The sequence below is a fragment of the Mirounga leonina genome, unplaced genomic scaffold (assembly GCF_011800145.1).
Source record: "Mirounga leonina isolate KUSES-001 unplaced genomic scaffold, KU_Mleo_1.0 Mir_151, whole genome shotgun sequence".
Classification (NCBI taxonomy): Eukaryota; Metazoa; Chordata; class Mammalia; order Carnivora; family Phocidae; genus Mirounga; species Mirounga leonina.
The window spans coordinates 99,741,579-99,760,352 of NW_023270377.1; the positions used below are offsets into that span (position 1 = coordinate 99,741,579).

The following is an 18,774-nucleotide window of genomic DNA, read 5'->3' on the forward strand; positions in this document are numbered from 1 at the left end:
AATCTTTAAAAAAAAAAAAAAAATGAATATTTGCCAACCGAAATAGATACCTTGAGCCAGGAAGAACTCTACTCAAGTGCCCTCCCCATAGCAAGAAAGGGTGGAGGCCACATTCCCACTCACACTGTACTGAGCTCGGCCGCCCCTAAAGCACTATCCACCGCATGACTTGGTTTGATTCCCACCACTAGAGGATCAGTGTTCCTGGCTGAGAAATGGGCAGATGGAAGACCTTCCCGGAAGGGTGCCAATGACGTCAGAGGCAATGAAAGCGGAGCACCCCGCACCAGCGAGTGAGTGTTCAACAACAGTAGGATGGCAGCTGGTGGGCGAGGAGGCCCAGTGGCAGGCAGAAGGAACTCCAGGGTCTTCTGGGCCCTCGCCCAGCATGCTCTCCTGCCCAGGCTCGAGTAGGACCTCTGTGCAGGAGGGTTTAAGACCGGGCTTCTGCCTCAGGAAAGCGCCTTTGGGGGTTGACCAGGAAATGTCCTGTCTTCAGAGCATGTGCCACGATGGGATGCCCTCAAAGAGAGAGGGCAGAGCCTTGGAGTAGAGTCAAAGGTGGGGACACTCAAGTGGAGACCATGCAAGAGACACCCCTCAGGGTCACTGCCTCAAACACACTCGAGGAGGGAGGTGTGGGCCTGACTCCATGCCTTTTCCTTCTCTTTTCCAAAAGGCCCTGCCTGCCTCCGGTCCACCCCTCGGGTCAACAGCTTGCATTTGAGCACCTGAGGGGATGCTCCTCTCCAAAGTGCATTACCGAGGCCTGTGGTTAATTTTTCAGTAGCTGCTTGCCTTGCTAATGCTCTGGGAAACCGGCTGGGCCTCCACCCCTGCCTAAGTGCCCAGGCCTCCCCCACCCCTGCCCTACTTGGGCAGGAAGCCCGGCGCTGCCCCGCAGCCAGGCCCACCACACCGCCATCAGCTCCCGTGTGTCCTCTGCCAAGGACTCAGACCTCTGCCAGGGGGTCTGGCAGCGTATTTTACCAGTAATTGTACCTGGTCCTTGCATGATAAGCCCAGGGAAGTGAAAAGTTGTGTCTTATTTCACCTGGAGAACCAGTCACGTTCTGAAGTAAACGCTGCTTAGGAAGACATCCCAGGTCTCCAAGGTTGATGGGAAAAGGAAAGTGGCCTTCTGAGTCTGGAGACTCTACACTGTCACCAGGGCCATCAGGATGCCCAGCCCCGGTCAGCTCTAACTCTTCCTTCTGCCACCACCACACTGGCCTCAGTGGGTCTTCACCACACTGTGCCTTGCGAGGCCCCAGGCCAGAGACCAGGCTGGAGTGTGTGGGTCTCCAAGCCCACTGGCCTGTGACCCCCCAGAAGAAAGCACCCTTGCTTTTTAGGCTGAAATCATTATAGTCTAAGTCCCTACCACCATCTACCCAAAGTGTACCTACCCCACCTCCACCACTGTTTTTCTTAGAGTGTTTCCCAGAAGACTGCCGGCAAGGGCTCCCGAATGAGGCCCTTCTTCCAGCATCTGGTCTTGCCACCACGTTGCCAATGACCACATGAGATGGCCATGCACCCACTTGCGCAGGCATGGCTATTTCCACAGAAACCATTGATGCCCCCACTTGAGGGGGAACAGGATCCCCGGTGGCCCACAGCACAACCAGGCCCAAGGGTCTCTGGGCAAAATGTCCCACAAAGCTTGGAGTTAACCCACGTCCAGCACTCTGGGCTCACACAACCCTCGCGCTGACCTTGCCACTCCACTCCCCTTGCCTGCGCCAACATGATTCCCTGGAATGGAAGGGTGGACCAGGGGGTGGGGGAACAGGTGCAGCTCAATCAGCGGGAACTCTGAACTGCCAGGCCAATGCTCCCCAGGCCCAGAGGGGACCTCCTTGCCCAGTGCTGAGGTCCCCTCATTTCCCACCCCAGGACAATGACCAGCTAATAGAACATCCATTCTCTGCAGCAAGAAAGCCACCCAGATTGTGGTCTGGCCTGGACACTGGCTGACTTAAGAAAAGAGCAATGAGTACCCACCTTAAAGGCACGCTTTCCATCCTTCGTGAGAACAGTTGCAAAGCACCTGCCAAGGGCCAGGCGCTGGGTCTGGGAATGGAGGGATGGCCCGGGGCTCACAGGTTAAGTGGGTCTAGGCCCTACTGCAGGGGTGTGGAGGCTCCAAGTGGCCCGATGCCCCCCCCCCCCACACACACAGTGGGGCATGTAGTTACGGGGGCAGTCGGGCACAGCATGGGAGCTGGACGTAGTGGGCAAAGGGCGTAGAGTCAGCATTGGGCAGCCTCAGGCTGCATTCTGGTTCTCCTCCCACCAGCTGTGTGATAGGGAAATTCACCACACTACCCAAACCTCGCTGTCCTTTCCTATGGAATGAGGACATGGACCCAAACCAGACCATCTGTGCCTGCAATCTACCTCTCTGGTGTCCCCTCAGTATCCCTGGTGTCTTCCTGCCCAGTGGGGCCTAGGCACGGGGGGCAGCCGATCCACAGTTGCTGGTCTCCTGCCTAAGCCCGCTGAGAAGGGACCGTGCGGAGCAGAGGGAAAGTGGTGGGGCTCCCCCTGTGAAGTCCTCAGAGGCCTTAGGCAAAGTCAGAAGTGACAGGGGCACCCCATCCCCCACCAGCCCCCATCCCGGGGCACCCAGCCTAAGGCTGGCTGCATTTGCATCTTGTTTGCATAAATTTGCATAAGCACTGTATATGTGTATCTTGTAGCCAATTATTTCATTCAGGCATCACTGCATTCCAGGAAAGGGCACCAGGAGAGATGTGGCCCTGTGGGCGTCAGTGTCAAAAGGGCACTCAGAGCCCCTGCCCCATCACCCCCGAGCCCTGGGCCTGCACCTGCTGACCCTGAACCCTTCTCAGGAGCTACTGTCTCCTGTCTTGGGCTGCGACCACCAGAAATTCCAGTTTCCTGGGGAAGGCAGAGTCTTGACACGGCCAATCTTCTCCTACTCTTCAGTGGCCTTAATTTAACCAAAGGAGAATCTTACAGATGTGGAGGGGACTTTCGGGATGTCTAACACAGGGACGGTCAACCTGATCCCACCTATAGATAGGTAAGAGGGACCCTGATCTAGATAAAGGATGGGACACCCACCCACCCTTGATCTAGGCCCTCAGCCCACAAAGGCATCTGCAGAGACCTCAGGCTCCTCAGAGCATTTGCGACCACTGCATTTTACCTCTGGGGGAATGGAGGTCTGAGGAGGGGAAGGCTCTTGGCCAAAGTCATGGCAGATGCGGCAGAGCTGGAACCCCAGAACCCAGGGAAGCTGACCTCCTCATGCACCCAGCAAAAGTGGAGAGCATGCCCAGGAGACTGCAGGCCTCACAGGACAACTTCCAGAATCAAAGCAGCCAGATGGGCCTGGAGCGGAAGTGGGGAGACAGGGGTCCCATCCTCCCTTCCACCCTGGGGGAATGAGGGTTTCTGGAACTTCAGGAAAGACTGTGATCCTGAATAGGAGAGTGGAGGGGAGACAGGACCTTGCTGCCACCAAATCAGGCCCTCGAGCCCCGGCCAGCCTAAGGGACAGAGTGCACCTAGGGTCCTAAGACTCTCTTTTCACCCTGCCTTCCACCCTGCTTCTGGATAAGGGGTAGGTAGGGCCTGTAGTCTGCAGTCCAACCCTTGGCCTAGGCCCAGGGGATTGATTGTGGCAGAGGACAAGAAGCCAAGGTTATCTAGGTGAGGGGAGGTAGGGACTTAACATGAGTACCATCTGTACTTAGCTTACTGCTCCCACCTCATCATCCCCATTTCACAGATGTGTTGAGCTGGCAGGAGTGGGAAGCCTAGCAAGGGGAGATTTGATGGTCAGCTCCAAGGTGGAGCATGGCCAAGTCTCCTGATTCCCAGACTAGGGTACCATGGCACCCGCTGACCTCTGGGACAGGAGACAGGGGAGGGGTGGTGAGCATTCATTGCCTACTGGTTCCTCACCATGGGGTCAGAGGAGAAAGAGTTCCCTGAGCACTTCTCAGAGGAGGAGAAGATCTAGATCAGGACACAGGACAAAGGAAGAAGACTTTTCCAAGGGGGAAGAAGGGGCCTGCCAGGAAGTATATTTCTTATGGATCAGGCTTTTTCAGTGGTCTGTCTTCTTCTCCCTGAACACACTTGCTTTTTCTCTCTGATTGGCTGGCAATGTTTTACTGAACACCTACGAAGGACCAGGCACTTTCCTGGCAATTTCTCACACCACCTGAGGAGGTGTATTCTCTCAGATTACAGCTGAGGGGATCAAGGTTCTGTGGGGAGACCACATTTGAATCCAGGTCAGCGTGTTTCTTTACCCTACAGACGCCTCCAGAGACCAAGCCTGGGCCCCTCCTCCTCCTAGGAGACCCCATGCCCGGCTGACTGTAGTTCCTGGCCCTTGGCACAGATCGCAGCTCTTGGACCATTATCCACCTGATCCTTTCCTGCCAGGGCCCAGCAAACATTTGAAGGTGGCTCTGAGGATGATGACACACTCAATGTGCACGCCAGCAAAACCAGCACCACGCCAGAGAGACACACGCAGGCTCTTGGCAGCCTACCTGGCACTCCACAGACCTGCTCCAGGCTGTGCAAATCTCAGGGGGACAGGGTCGTGGAGCCGCCGCCCCTGCGGAGGCTGGGCACAGCTGATGGAAACTCACCTAGGCATGGCAGGCACGGTGAGGAGTGTTGGGGACAGAACCCCGCTCCGTGGCTCATGTCCCCTCGGGTCGCACCACACAGACAGCCCCTGTTCCGCCCCCGCACCACGCTGGCCCCAGGCCTGGGCACTAACGGGGGTCAACAAAGGTGTGCCGGCCACTGCCCACAGGAGCCTTCCACTTAGTGAGGCAAAGGTAGCAGAAAGATCAGGGAGTCAGGCCTCTGTCATTTCCTCAGTGTGGGAGGCCAAGCAGGTCACTTTCCCCATCTGCGGAAGGGAGCCAATCCCATTCACCTGGCAAGCGCATAAGTGAGGCTTGTGTGGGGTGATTTACACATGGCACAGTGCTGGCCTCCAGGTGGGACTTCAACAAATGTCATTTGCCTTCCCTCACCTTTCCTGGAGAACCAAGACGCACGAAACAGAGGGAGCAGGTTGAAACACGGGGGCGGGGAGCGGGGGGAGGGCTTATCTCCCTTGCTGACCACAGTGTGTTTGTAGATGAGCCTGAGGTCAGTGACCCCACCTCTGCCCTGCACAGCTGTGACTCTCTGAGTCCCAGTCCGGGAGCTGACTCTCTCCTCCGCCCACCCCCTGCACTCAGTGAGCTGAGCGCATACCACCCAGCGAAGGAGCAGCCCGCGCAGAGATGGCGGCCGAGGCCTCTGGTGAGCAGGATCCCTCCACCCCAGGCTGTGGGGAGTCCCCTGGCATGAAGGACAGTACCTTGCACCCCCCATCAGGTGAGACAGACGTGCGGAGGGACGGAGAGGAAGCAGGGAGGGGCATGGTGTGAGCACCTTTTCATGATCTCCCCCAACGTGACCCCAAGCCGGTGGGATTTTCTTTCCTCAGTGATGCCTCGCTGCCCTGCAAGCGCACATCCTTCTCCCTAGCCCTCCATCCTCTTCTCAAAACTCCAGCGGAGGACGTGCCATGACCCTGCTCTTGCCATGAAAGGGTGATGGCCGCCGAGTGGGGAGAGAGGACTGGCCATGGCAGCACCCAGGAGTTTTCCTATTTAGTTTGCTTACATAACTGGCTTTTTCCAAAAGCAACTTAAAACGATAGCTTAGAGTGAAAAGTTTAACGCCAAGGCTTATTGTAAGCTTGATACCAAAAAAATCATGGACTAGGGAAAAATAAAGTAGAACTTAAATACATTCAATAGGGATCATATAGTCAGGACTATGAGCCTGAGTATCCTAGTTACCATGGTAAAAAGAGAAATAAGATCAGTTACTGGAAAGGAGTAAGTGTACCAACCTTACATTTTTCTTCTTGGAGCTTTGTGGTTTTTTTGTTTGTTTGTTTTTATTTGTTTGTTTGTTTGTTTTAAATTTTATTTATTTGGCAGAGAGAGATACAGCGAGAGAGGGAACCCAAGCAGGGGGAGTGGGAGAGGGAGAAGCAGGCTTCCCGCGGAGCAGGGAGCCCGATGCGGGGCTCGATCCCAGGACCCTGGGATCACGACCTGAGCCGAAGGCAGACACTTAACGACTGAGCCACCCAGGCGCCCCTTCTTGGAGCTTTGTATAATGGGCATTGAGTGTTGTGAAGGACAGAGTCATTTAGTCCCTATTTATAAAAATTCAGGAGATTAAGTCAGGCCGTTTGGCTGGTAAGAACCTCTGAGAAAGCCAAGGGGACAGTATTAAAGTGCCAGCCGGTGAGGCTGGGTGTAGCCTGAGACAGGCTCCCAGTCATCAGCTGTGGCCCAGGTGCTCAAGGGGTTGCTGGTCTCATGTGTGCCATAGACCAGGGTTTCTCAAACTTGAACGTGCACATTATCTCTGGTGGATCTTGTTAAAATGTACTTCGGATTCAGGACATCTGGGGCGGGGCCGAGACTCTGTTAACTCTAAACCCTCCCTGAGGCCATCACGCGCACCAGCTTTGGAGCAAGGGACTAAAACCCAGACTTCTTTAGTTGTGTGCCTTTGCAAACTCCCCCAACTTAAAGGCAAAGTAATGCTACCATAGACCGACAAGGAGGACCCACTTCTGGGCTCATTGAATGCTCCCTGGAGGTACTGGGCCAGCCTCCTACATTCTCACTGGCCACCAGTGGTCTAGTCACAAGCCAAGACACTTGACGATACACAGAGAGTTAAGTACCTACTATGTGCTAGTGAGCTCCCTTAGAGGAGTGGTTGCTCCTACCCACCCGATCCCCAGTCCATTATCCACACTCCCCTTTTAGCACTTGCCTTTAGAACCTTCTCCACACTCTTGGGCTGGCCACAGTTAAATCTCCCGTGGATGCACAGTTCATTCCACTGAGCTCAGAGACATTTTCCTCTCGGGAGGGCTCATGTTTCAACAGTAGACTGGAAGAAGGGCAATCTTATGCCAGAGTACTAAGCTCCGGGGTACTGAGGTGGGGGTCCCAGTGCCCTGGAAGCCAGCCTTATCATGCTATACAATACTGGTTCGAAATGAGGTGCCAAGTGGAGACAAGACTTTGTAAACTTCAGTCCCAGGCCCCAAGCACACTGTTGCCAGCTTGCTTCTGCATTCGGTGCCTCTTCCTCACAGACTATTCCTACCGTCGGCCGCTACCTCAGCTCTGGGTGGTTCCCACATGCTTTTACCCATTGGGTCACCTCAGTGGCCGAGAAATTCCTCCATTTGCCCAGATCACCGTCAGGATCGCCCACCCGAATTGCAGCCTCCTTCCCTCCCTCCTGAGAGCAGCTCCTTGCGCCCCGAGGCTTGAGCACCCTCCGTGGGGCTGACGCTCCAGCCCAACAGCACTAGATCGGCGGCGGGGGGGGGGGGGGGGGGGGGGGGGGGGGGTAGGCAGGCTGGCTCCCAACCATCAGAGTACGCTGGGCACATGGCTCCTCGTGGCCATCTCCTCACAGTCAATTAGGGTATTTATTTTGTGAAATGGATGTGCTCTGTCCTAGCCTATAAATGCTCGATCAATCCAAGAAGCTGAGAGTGCATAACGTTCTTCTCCTCTCTGGCCCAAGAAGGAGGTGAACCTAGATTCTCTTCCTGGACACTCGTAGTCAAAGGGGCTAGCCTTGTCTTCAGAGAAAAGGGCAATCTCAGGAGGCTGACACCAGGGGCTTCATAAAGAGAATATTCGGCAACTCTAGGCCCAGACATCCAGCAGTGCGTGTACTGGGCACTTCTTCTGTCCCAGCACCAGGCTAGCTCTGGGGCAGGCAAGCGAGGACAGCAGAGGGGCTCAAGAGCCAATGGGGGAAGCTTCCTAGAGATGCTGAAGGAGGTGAAGAAGGGTAAGTATGGGGGTACATTCACTCAACTATGTGCCAGGCACTGCGAATACAGAAGTGAATGAGGCAGAGCTAACTTCCTGCCCTGGGGGAGCTCACATTTCTGTGGGAGCAGGCAGTTGATACACAACAAACGGGAGAAGTGTGTCTTATGGCATGTTAGGAGAGAAACGCTTTTAAAAAACAGAAAAGAAACAGGACATGGTACCTGGATGAGGGATGAGGGATGATGGGGTGGGTCTCACAGAGATGATGATATTTCAGCAAGGACCCGAAGGAGGAAGCGGGGGCACAGGGACGCCCAGGGGCCAGGCAGAGGGAACGACAAGGGCTGTGGCCTGTCTGGGGACCCTGCCTAATCTATCGGAGGGAAAGAGAGGAGGCCACCAGAGAAGGATGGGGCGGGGGGTGGAGCAGAGAAGTAACACGATCTACCAAACATCTCGAAAGGATGGTTCTGACTGCTCTGCCCTTGGCCTGATCAGACATGAGGCTGGCACAGAAGAGGTGCTCAGCCATTCAATGCACTGTCCTCCCTGCTAGATCAGGACAGACCTCTTCCCAAAGTGGGGCCCTCCAAGGATTCAGGAAACATTTCCTGAACCCTCACCCACACCAGACCCCTTGTCAGTTAAGCTTCTCCCAATCCTGGGGGGAAACAGACGAGCAAAGCGCCAAGGCCAACGGAGTAGTTGGTGCTCTGTCCACTTAAGTTCTTGGCCTTCAGTGGGGCATTCACCGACCTCCCCCCTCCCTGTCTCCTTCAGGTCCCTGGATGTTCTCTTGTAGAAGTTCATGCTTCCCTTAGGACGTTCCTCCCTCTATAGTCCTCGGCCAGGCCAGCCTTCATCTCTCTCCAACTCATGGGGAGCCCCACAAAGAGGCCCACCAGGTCTCTTTGGAAGGATGCTGGATGGGTCCAAGGGTCCTTCCAAGAAGGCTGGAAGAGCTCTGAGTGCCTCCATTTCCCAAGCTCAGCCTCCTTGTGCTGCTCGCTAGTATTGTAGGAAGGATGCTCAGAGATCGCCATCAGCCAGAGATATTTAAAGAGCACCCAGTGTGTGGCCGGGGGGGGGGGCACCAAAGGGGGCTAGGAACTGGTTCTTGTCTTCCTAAAGTTTACAACCCACTGCGGCAGCAACCCACCATCCAAGGGCAGCGACCAGGCGTTGCGCACCTGGGTCCCTGGCACACGGAAGAACGTTGTGTGGTACGGCAGGATTCCCTGAGCCGGGAGCTCAGAGAGGGTGTTGTCCTGGGGCAGCATGGAGCAAAAAGAGGCAGGAGAGGATCTGGGCCTTGGGGCCTTGGGGCAGAGAGCTGGGGACAGAGGGTGTTCTAGGCAGGAGGAAACCTGTGGAAGTGAGCAAGCGCAGGTGCTCAAGGGCAGATCTCAGGGTGGCGGGGGGGGGGGGGGGGGGGGGGGGGGGGGGGGGGGGGGGGGGGGGGGAGTGAGGAGAAGAGGCGCTTCACAGCAGCATTCCCACCACCATGGGGAAGGTCGGAACTCTGCCTCCTCACCCCCTACTGTGCTCTTTGGGGTCCATTTGTAGGGCCCAGTCCCCTGAGTCTGGCCTCAGGGCTCAGATAACCCCTCCCTAGGGCTTATCTCCCCTGCCCATTAGGGCTCCCTGGAATAATCTAAAGCTCCTCATCAGGGGCTGGTGGAATATGCCCCCCAGGCATTTCCTAGATGGAGTCCCAAGGGTCTACCCCAATCAGTCTCCCAGGAGATGAGGGACCTTAATGCCAAGGGTGGCCCACTTAACCAGAGCCCCCACCTCCTCACCTGTAAAGGGAGGGGAATAAGTCAGCAGCACCTGCTGTGAGGTTATAGGTGAGAAAGGGCTTCAGATGGGTGCATACACCTCTAGAAAGACACCCCCAGCATATTCTCACTTTAGAGCCTCCTCCCTGCTGTGCTGTGACCCCACCCACATGGGGCAAGGGAGGGCAGCAGGCAGTGTTGGGGGCCACCCTTCTCAGGGGCAGGGGAGTGTGTGGGGGCCTCAGAAGTCTAGACAGGAAGGCAAATTGTCCTCAGCAGCTCCTCCCAAGCGCCCCCCACCAGCTCCCAGGCCTTGAAACCTGAGGATATGGGAAAGGATCAAAGGTCTACCCTATGCGTGGACAAGGGACAGAAAAGTACCAGGACCACAGTGCCTTGGAGGCTGCCTTGTTGAGAAGGGGCCTCAGTTGCCTGCTGCTTCAGCGGCAGGAAGGAAGGAATCAGTATCCAGTCCGACACCTCGGCCTCTTACCCTGTGTGCAAACCTGACCGACCGTCACCCTCGGTTACAAAATGGCAGTGGATCTGAGGCGTCCCTCTGATTAAGGAAGTCGCCCTGGCCTCCACGCCCTCACTGTCCTGGCTAAGTGGCGGCCCGGAGTTCTGCACACTTTAGCCCCGGCAGGGAGGAGGGGACGCAGATCAGGAAGTGGGCGGGCTGGCTCTGAACGTCGGGCCGGGGGCGGAGGGTCGGCGGTCGGCGGTCGGCGGGGCTGCAGCGCTAGGCGGGGATGGGCGACCCTGCAGCTCCCCGATTGTGGTCCCGGGGGAGGTGGCCGAGGCGGATAAGCAGCGGCGAGCTGGCGGGCGGCCACCTCCGCCTCAGGTCTGTCCCCGCGGGCGGGCGGGGCGCGGGGAGAGGAGGAGCCTCGGGGCCGGGCCACCGCCTCCAACGCGGACCTTCAGCCGCCGCCGCGGCTCCGAGCGGCGAGCCGGATTGGTGAGTGACCCCTCCGCCGCGTCCCCGCGGGGCTGTGGGCTGCGCCCCGCCCGGGACCCCCACCGGGACCCCCGGCGGCTACCCCGCTGCGCCCCGCGCCGCCGCCGATCTGAGGCCCGGCGCCGCCACGCGTCTGCAGGCGACCCGGGCCGCGGGGACCGAGCCACGTGCGCCCAGCGGCAGAGAACCCGGATCCCCGGTCCCCCACTCTGCGCGCCTGCCTTCCCCGGGGACGCCGGCCGCGTGCGCGGGGCGGGGAGGCAGGGCCGGGGGCGCCCCGCGCGGGGCGGGACTAGGGAGAGCGGGCGTCCCGACCCAGGCTGCAGCCTTGCGGAGCCGCCGAGGGCACGGGTCCCGGGTCCCCGAGGCTCCGGCCGGCCGGTCTGCGGGGAGGGCGGGACCTTACCGTCAGGCCTCTGAGCCGTTTCGCCGCCCCAACAGAGCCGGCGACAAGGGCGGGGGCGCCCGACCTTGAACTGGAAGAGGCCAGGCTGACCATTGCCCGCCCCTGCCCTCCGAGCTCTGACCATTTCCCCGAAAACCCTCCTGACCATTTCCCCGAAATCTGGGGGCAAGGTTGCCCACAGGGGTGTGGTTGGAACTTTGGGCACTCGGTAGATGAAGGGGAAGGTACTGAGCTAATGTCGTTTTGGGGGCCAAGAGGCCGAAACCAGGGAGAAAATGCGGGCAAGTCCTGCTGGAGCCCTGGCAGAGGGCACCGAAAGGCCTGTCAGGTGTCCAGGGCCACGTCTGAAACAGGCTCCAGAAGTGGGGTTCTGGAAATAGCCCCAGGGAAGTATTTCTGTCCATCGGAGTGCAGTGATGATATAACTAATAGCAGACATTTATTGTGCATTTATCTGCCAGGCAGCTTGCTTTGCACACTGTCCCAGTTAATCCTCAGGGCAAGAAGGCACCCCTATCATCTCGTTACAGATGGGGAAACTGAGCCTCAGAAAGCATGGGTATTTGGCAAAGATACACAGGTAGCAAGTTGCCGAAAGAGGGATTTGTACCCAGATTTATCCGACTTGGCAGCCCAGGGGAACCTGCTAGTGGGACAGACAGGGCATGTTCTCAGAAGTGGCAGCCCAGCAAAGGCAGTGCTGGGGTCCAGGATATGCACAAGACCAAAGGGTCTCACCTGGGTGTGTCCCTTCAGTCACCTGCATGGTTTGTTAAAAATACAGATGCCTAGGTCCTCCCCACGGCTGACTGAATCTGAGTCAGCATGAACCCCCCCCTGCACCCAGCCGGGAGCACCTGGAGGACTGTCTTACTCATCTCTGTACCTGTCGCTATCCCTCCTGGCCGTCAGGGATCGGGGGGAGGGGTGGTGGGAGGGCCGCTTGGAGCAGGTGCTTGATCATCGTCTGATGGATAAATGGCCTTAGTGGGGCAAGGGGCATCACTGGGGTACAAAGGTTCCCTGAAGGAGGCCTTGAATGATGGGCAGGTGGGCTCAGCCAGGCAACCTAGGAGTTGGCATGGGGTGACGCTGGCCTCAGAGCCGGCAGGGAGCTCAGCCCAGGCCACCCGTTCACTAGAGGGCGGGACAGCCAGTCCCAAGCCCGCTGACTTCCCAGGGACCTGTGGGCACTCTAGGACCACAGGTGTGCCCTCTCCAGCCTAGAGATGCCAAACAGGTAAATTGCTCTCCAGTTCATATTTCCTGTCCTTGCCTCGTGGCCCTTCCCTCCTTGCGCTTATCAGAGTATTGGGCAGGGCTCCAGGTAATTAAAAAGTGAAAGTCAATGACCATAGTGCAAAGCTGCGCCCCTGTGCAGTGGAGCTGCCTGACAGTAGGTGAGAGCCGCTGGCTTCACAGTCCCCTGGAACCGAGCTGGAAGCTCAGCTCTTTCCCATGTGACCTTGGCCAAGTCCTCAACTCTCTGCACTCGCTTCTTCATCTGTAAAACCTCGCTGAGGACACTGCACCTGATATCTCTATGTAACAGCGACAGTAATACCTGCCTGGGGGATTAGTTGTGTGAAGTGCTGAGTTTTAGGAGTGCAATAAATTAAATCTCAGAGCCCTCCCACTCCCCCCCGGGATTTGAGCGTTAATCGGCTGGGGACCTTCGAGGCTCATTGCTCTTCTAGTCCAAGCCCCTCAGTTCCCTAGAGAAGGTGGCTAAGGCCCAGAGAGTGGCTTCTTCTCTGTTGCAGAGCTGGCCACGGGCCCAGGCCTCCAGGCTCCCAGCTTGTTGTCCTGGCCAGTGCCTTCCAGACTGGGAGAAAAGTCTGTGCTCCTGCTTCATTCCCTGGCCAGCTTGCAAAAGAACACCTCAGTGGCCGGGGTGATTTTCAGGCACGTTGGGAAGGGCCAGGGAAGCAGGCGATGCAGTGATGTGCAGGCTCCCTATGGCTGGATCTATCCCTTCCCGCCCACCCCCCGCCCCCACCAGTATAGTGGCCATGACTTCCTTGGCGGGGCGGGCCAAGCTGCATCAATGAGCCTGCCATGAAATTGCTTTTTATTACCTGGACCGAGAATGGTCCTCTGGATTTAAAACAAGGAAGCTTGCCTTTTTAAGCAGTTATTAAGACCTAAGGTCAAGCTGGCTCTTTTCATCCCTCCTGGGGGCTGGAGGGGTGTGTGCCTCTTTTTTCCACTCATATTCTGTCCTTGCCAGCCCCGCCCCAATCCAGGAGGCTGTGGGGGTTACGGAACTTGGAGAGGGGAGGAAAGGAGGGGTGGGGATGGGCCACTCTAGGTGGTTTTCAAACATTCGACTACAGAATTCTCACCTCCTCTGGCTGCCCTCTGCAGCCGCCCAGCCTGCCCAGACCTCTGCACATCCGCCCTTCACGTCCTTGGCATGCCACGGGCACCTCTTGGATCACACCTGAAATGACAGTCATCATCCCTGAACGTTCAGTTCCCCGCATGCCAGGCCCCGGGCCGAGCGTGTTATATCTGTGCGCACATTTGAACCTTCAACTCTCTTAGGAGGTAGATAATATTGTACTCCCAACCATATAACTTTCTCGAGGAAACACGAGGCTTCAATCCATTCATCCCATTGAGCTTGGGGCTCCTAACCACTAACTATACATGCTTGTCCAAATTCTGCCTCATTTATTCATTCAACAAGCATTTCCTGAGAACCAGCTGGGTGCCAGGCACTCAAGACGGAGTCCCGCTTCTGGTGGGATGAGTATCCATTGTCATTTTCAACCCTGCAAAACACCCGCAGCCTCCACTTATTTCTGCATAGAAGTGAAGGGATTCAGCAGCACTGAGGCCCAGGGCCCACGGCTAATGGGATTCAGAGCCGGCTCAGGCTGAGTGGGCTGTCGGGGTGGGATCGGGGACTGCTCATCACTTCATCCCAGGGCAGAAGGTTTCCCTCCCCCTCAGGTGCGGAATGAGGTCCCTGGAGAGTTACTTACACAGCTCTTCACAATCAGCAACTGGCAGAACGTGCAACAGGTGGATGCTAACCGTCCTTCGATCAGGCAGTAACTTCTTCCTACCTCTCTCTCTCCCGCATCTTGGGAGCTAGGTGGGATGTAAGCCAACACATTCTTAAACCTTCCAGAGCTATCGGATTAGGAGATTAAACTGTAAAGGATACAGGCCCAAGATGATAAACTCAATCCCAGGGAAATGTAAAGGCATTTGGGGACTGGTGAATGGGGCGGTCTCCGTTCCCCGGGGGGACAGCAGGTCTCCCAAAGCTGGGGTGCGGGGTTCTGTGCTGGATGACCCTTGACTGTAATGTGTGTTTGTGGTACGGCCGTCAGGCTGTGGGGAGGGTGGGCTCGGGAGGTGCCAGCATGCCCAGCAGTCGGGGTGAGGGTCTCTCTGAAGGTGAATCATTCAGGGCATACAGCGGGAGGGTGTTGGCTGTGACATGGGTCCTACGGGTGCAGTCTGCGCCAAGATAGGGCGACCTGCCGCATCGCTAGGGTGGCCTTTGCGAGGGGCCTTTGCTGGGGCTGCGTGACCAGCCAGGCCTGTACATGGGCCACGGTGGGGCAGGGTGGGGGAGCCAGTCCCCACTGTCCAGTGAATCAGCCCCGACGAGAGGTGGGGCAAGGCCCCCTGTGGTTGATCCGCGCAGATGGCTTCAGGCTGGCCAGAAAGAAGGTGGTGCCCGGAACTGGAAGGGAAGGAAGGAACTGGAAGGGAAGGAAGCGAGCCTGTGCTGGGCGGGGCAGCCAAGGATTGTGTTGGGGGTTGGGGACTTCTATCCAGGAAAGCCCTGCCCTCCAGGTGTTCCTGGCTTGGAGGGCTGACAATGATCTGTTGTGTGTTGCCTGTTGGGCCTGTCTGTCCTCCTGTAACCTTTGCTACAGTTCTTCTGGAATGTTCTGGTCTAGCATGGCTGTGTCCGACGAAGGGAGAGGGGGAGCTCAGGGCACAGCTGAGGGCTCGCCGAAAACCCCAGGACATGGGGGTCACAGCCGACCTGGACATGGGCGTGCCCCCGTCCACTCACACCTGGAGGGATCACTTTGATAAGAAAGGGTGAGGTCCTGGGACGCCTGGGTGGCTCAGTTGGTTGAGCGTCTGCCTTCGGCTCAGGTCGTGATCCCAGGGTCCTGGGATGGAGCCCCGCGTCGGGCCCCCTCCTCGGCGGGGAGCCTGCTTCTCCCTCTCCCTCTGTCTGCCACTCCCCCTGCTTGTGCGCCACTCCCCCTGCTTGTGCGCTCTCTCTCTGACAAATGAATCAATAAAATCTTTAAAAAAGAAAGAAAGAGTGAAGTCCTGACAGTACAGCTTCTCCAAGGGCATGGGAGACCCCCCAGAAGCCATGATGAGGACAGAGAATGCCGAGCCTGTCCCAGTTACTGAATCAGGGGCGCTGGGGCTCCCTGAAACCTGCAGCCTAAGCTCGCCCAGGATCCTGTGTTCGCTACTGTTTGAGAGCACTACCTGAGCCCTCATGGGCCCCACAGGCACCTACGGGCCTCCCAGTGAGCAGCATACCATGAGCCGGGCTCTGAGGATGCATAGGGCTACAGGGCACCAGGTCCCTGCCCTTGGGGAGCCTACAGTCTCGTCGGGAAGCTGAGTGACCGTACAAAGTACCAGCAGGCAGCAGAGGAAGAAGATTCCAGGAGAGCAGTGGTCCAGTGAGTGGTCCACAGCAAAGCACAGGCAACGTGTGAACCCAAGCAGTCCGAAGATGGGGTTCGGGGGGCTTTCACGTTCACTGTTTAACTGGATCATCAGAGCAGAGAAGGAAAGGCATCTGAGCAAGGTCACACCCGGCTGTGCACACTCGGGGGATTCAAGACTACCCCTGGCCGCAGGAGGTCTCTTTCTGGCCCAAGAGACAGGACATGGACGGGCTCGGCGGTCAGACGACCGTGCACGCCCTGTTCTGCTGCTTGTAATAACAGAGTGAACCCGCCCAGAGCCCGGTGGTGTGTATTCTGGTTCTCAAAATGAACAGGTTACTCAAAACTACCATTTTCCAAGATCACCAGTTTTCAAACAAGTTGAAAGCAGTTGAATATACTTATCCTAAGACTGGACATGGTATAATTAACTTCGATGATAAAAAAAGCCTCCAAGCCTCTGGGCTCCCTTTGGGCTGCCAGGGTGGCCTCCAGGGTCCCTAGAAAAAGTGTCGGCAGCAGGCAGGCACACGCCCATCCAGGCTTCGCCCTTGTGACAGCGCTGTCTTCTGTCTGCGGGTCCTTCTGTCTGTCCTTCTCCCCACTGTGGGCACCGACCAGCAAATACAGACGACCATGGAGCCTTTGTTGGCACAGAAACGCTGAGAAAATGATCACGAGGCCGATGACAGCCACGGCAATTGCAATAAATCACCCCCACAGCGATTGATAAATTGCCACTTTCTGCAGCCATTATGTTTGGCTTTGTAACCCGAAGAGTAAACGCACCTCCCTCTCTCTCTCTCTCTCTCTCACACACACACAAACACACACGTGGGCAGGCAGCCTCCACCCCGCCCTGGATGACATTTATTCACTTTATGCATCCTGGGTTTTGCTGTTCCTGAGGCAGGACACTTGAGTCAGAGCCACTCATTATCACTGGTGAGGTTTCCTCCCCGAACAGGAAGTACCAGCCGGCGCAGCTCTCTCGTAGTGCACTCGGTAACCGAGCCTCAGTCACCCCTCCCGGTCCAGGAGCCCGTGCCTGTGGCCGGGAGCTGGAGTGTAGGCTGCGCGGGCAGTAGCCTGGCGGGTCCCTCCCCTCGGAGGGGCAGCCTGAGCCCCGACTTCAAAGACAAAGTCGGGGTGCCCATTCATCAGAGGGAGACCTGAGCAAGAAGCGGTGGCCAGGATCACGGTGGGCTTGTCAAGGGACTCAGGCTTCAGACGCTGGCGTGGGCCAGATGTCACAGCAGCCTGCCGTCGGTAAGTCTGGGGAGGGCACAGATCCACGGCGGCACGGGTGGCACGTGCGCCTCTCCCACCAGCGCCGCCAACCCCTGGCCAGCTTCCGTGTGCCCCAGCATCTCGGGGAGTCCGAAGTATTAGAGCTTCGCGGCCTCTGTGCAGGCACCCCTAATTTGTAACTGGCCACAAAGAGCGCAGTGAAATGGAGTTCTTGCCAAAGTAAAGTGGGAAATATGATCATCTGTACATTAAGTCGGGAACCTTTTGCAAAGTAAAGCGTTCGAGGATTTATCGCACATGGGGCCTTTGGTTAGTGGGAGCAATGGCTTTGTGGGTTCTGGTGTATTAAAAAAAAAGATGTTAATGTTTACAATGCAGGCCTGTGGAAGACTGGCCCATTGGGAATTGTAAATTTTACTTATTGGGAACCATTTCTGGGTTGGTTTAGCACAGACCTGCTGCTGTAAGTAATTGAACCGGATTTTTCTAGAATGATTAAGAAATCTAGATGTTTGTAAAGAGCCCTATAAATTATTCATTCACTTCTATTTTGCAAAGCGGTGTAGTGACAGACCTCCCTCTTCTGTCACGCTAAACTTGCACGTATGTGTACTTGCGTGTGGATCGGCTTGTGTGTGTGTGTTTGTGTGTGTGTGTGTGCCCGAGCTTTGCGTGCTCTCTCGCAAAGGAATTCTCAGCCTTTCTTTTAAAAATATAATGATTTTTTTATGATGTCTAAATAACGATTCCAGGCAGTATTACAAGAAATATAACAGTAAAATGTTTGTAAGAGTCCATCAGAAAGGAAAAATGCCCACAGAGAAAATAGAAATGCACCAATTAAGATGTGTGTGGCTGTAAACCAGCTTTTAAACCCTGATTTGAGATTGGCATCCTCTGTCCTGTCCCTCCTCAGGTCAGCCGTGAGGGATCGGAGGGCCGGGTGCGCAGACTCAGGTGGAGCCTTCCTCTGCCCCCTAGACCCTCAGCCAGAGAGAGAGGGCGGCCCTGGATTTGCAGAAATAGCTGAGAATAAGAGGCTGGAAAGTCTGAGTCTGGGCGGCTCAGCAGGGCAGAGGGAAAGCTGGGCAGAAGAGAGCAGACCACCCCAGAGCCGCATGTGACCAGGTGACCAGCTATTACTCATTCCCACAGCAACGAGCTGCCCGCCCTCACCACCCTGGAGGCAGCTGGAATGCTGGAACCGGATGGGACTAGGGCCAGAGCCAACCTTGGGACCTTGTGGAAGTCCTAACTGGACCTCAGTTTTCTCATCTGTAAAATGGAAGGAACGATAGCCTTCCACAGGCCACACCCCGAGTGTGCAAGTCCAAGGTCAGGATCTCCATAGTGTGAGTCTGGCCACGCCTCCCTGTGACTGCTTTTCCATGATTGCGGATGTGCCACCTGTCAGGCCCTGGCTAGGTGCTGGCATGTGACTGCCCAGCTGCCCCTGTAAGAGGGCAGACCTCACAGCCCCGGGGAGGCCCGGAATTTCTACATGATGGGGCTTTCGGGGCAGTCATGTGGAGAGAAGGGGGAACTAGGGGAGTTCTCTTAAGCTGCTTCTCTTTGCATAGCAAGTAGCCTGCTTTTTACTTGGATTGTTTCTTTCAGATTCACACAACGGGAAAGGTTTTACAGAAGCTGTTATTCCTTTGACCTGCCTGGGAAATGTAAATTATTTATATCAAAGGGTATTAGTTTTAATGTCAACATTAGCACCTGGGGTGGGGTGATGGAGACTAGAGGGGTCAGGGACCTCACCACCATCCACCCCTTGGACCTCTAAGGGAAAGTACGCACCATCATATGCTGGTCCCATCCTGGT

General features: G+C 56.6%; 1 protein-coding gene across 1 annotated transcript in view; it reads left to right on the top strand.

Annotated features, from left to right (window-relative positions):
* The first annotated feature begins 10,386 nt into the window (after positions 1 to 10,386).
* The window catches only part of STEAP3 (STEAP3 metalloreductase), a 44,354-nt gene continuing 35,966 nt past the window's right edge, over positions 10,387 to 18,774 (top strand). Inside the window, exon 1 of the mRNA XM_035008177.1 lies at positions 10,387 to 10,619. The gene's annotated coding sequence lies outside the window, so the exon portion shown is untranslated. The remainder of the gene's footprint in view (positions 10,620 to 18,774) is intronic.